This window comes from Hemiscyllium ocellatum, unplaced genomic scaffold (assembly GCF_020745735.1).
Source record: "Hemiscyllium ocellatum isolate sHemOce1 unplaced genomic scaffold, sHemOce1.pat.X.cur. scaffold_412_pat_ctg1, whole genome shotgun sequence".
Lineage (NCBI taxonomy): Eukaryota > Metazoa > Chordata > Chondrichthyes > Orectolobiformes > Hemiscylliidae > Hemiscyllium > Hemiscyllium ocellatum.
Window position 1 is genome coordinate 343,815 of NW_026868931.1, and position 1,944 is coordinate 345,758.

Below are 1,944 nucleotides of genomic sequence, written 5' to 3' on the forward strand. Positions count from 1 at the left end.
GATGTACGCTGTACTGGAGTGTTTGCTGGGAGCAAGAGGATGATGTGATGAAAAAACAGTTCTTACCTATCAAAATAACCAAACAGTGCATTGTAAAGGAAAATTGCACTGAATGCTTGCAATACATCGACCTCTCGCTTAAGGCTGCAGCACGCTTCCACTGAGACAATCGGCAGTGCGGGTTAATGCTGCTGTTGTACCTTAATAATCTAATAACCGGAGACAAATATGCCCTTCCTCCCCGCCTTTGACCAGGAGAACTCCCAGCCTCGGAATTTCATGTGCCTCTGTATCATCATAAAAGGACCATGTGCTCACCGATCGCATCACTGGTGCGACACAGTAGCTTCATGTGCTCATTTCCATCCCAATTTCCCGTTTGATCTTTGCAACTGCACAATTGAGTCTGGGTGGAGGAATTGGGATTATGTGATCCACTGTAGAAATGGGTACTTCCTTGTGTGGGGAAACTCGTGTGGCAACAATCGTGAAACCTCATTACTGTTGGCACATACATTTCAACAATATCCTGCAGTATCCCTTGAGAATTTGATGTTTTGTAAAAATCTATCACCCTCACTCTTCAACATGCAGTGCTCGATGGAACATACTCAGCCTCTTGAAATATCCAATTTGAATATACAGCCAATTCTGAGTTCCCACATGTCTATTATTGCTCGCCAAATAGTCCTGTTGTGTCTCTGCATTCTTCCTAACATGCTCTATGTCACTGTCGTTACTGCTCTTTTCAAACACGCATCTCTGCATGGCCCAGGGATCGTATAATGTTCAGTGTTGTGCGTTGTGGCCGCAGGAACCTCGATTGAATCCGAGTTACGGCATGTAATGTTCTACCCATTTTAACTCCTTGTGGTACATGCCAAAGAAACACAGAAATGAATTAATTGATTTGACATGAAAACTTTCTCTGACATTATGATTTTTTCATCAAACCCCTCTCTCACACATCTCTCTGAGATAAATGTCAGAATTCAGACTCACCCATTCTTGGAGACTTCTCTCCCTCTCACAATCACTGACCTCCTTTAAGTTCCCCCTCCCATTTCCATTACAATCATTTTCAAATTGAACCCTGTTCAGTCTGTGCTGCTGCTCTCCCTGTTGCTGGGTGAACATGCCTCAATCATACCATTGAGACCTTCAGAGCAGTCAATCCATTTCGATACCGTGGTTTTGAGATCAATGTTCAAGTAGCACCTTTTACTGGCATGGATCAGATATTATTGGAACTTGAGGCTCAGGAAAAGAACACAGGGCAGCACTGAGGAAAAGAAACTTTTTTTCAAAACGACCTCTTTCTGCGGATTGCAACATCATTTATTTCACTTGCTCATTCGGCTCTATCTAGACTATGGTGTGCAGTTCTGCAATCACATTAGCACTGGAAATGATGTAGGGGAATTTTACCAGGACATAGTCTGGGTAGAAGAGCTCCAGTTATGAAGAGAGATTGGATAGACTGGATAGACTTAGAGCAGAAGAGATCGAGAGGAGACATGATTGAGATATACAAAATAATCAAAGATACGGATCGTGTAGACTGAAACTAAAGTTTACCCATAATGGAGAGATCACTCACGGGGTAATAGATTTAAGAACAGAGGAAGAAAGTTTTGAGTGAATGCGCAGATATTCGTTTTGAAACGGCGGGTGGTTGAAATCTGGAACTCAGTGCATGCAAAGGTTGGAGAGGCAGAAATCCTCATATCTTTTAGAAGTATTCCGATGTTAATTTTTGACGACAAGATGTACAAGGCTGTCGATCAAGTGATTTATAAAAAGAGTTTGGATAGTTAATCAATTATAGATTTCCAGTACTGATACATAGACTTCTTTTTGCATTGAACTCCAGGGCAATACCACTGCCTGTCACTGCGTGAGATTGGGTTCATTTCGCATCCGGGTCGGGCGCTTGCAGCTTGA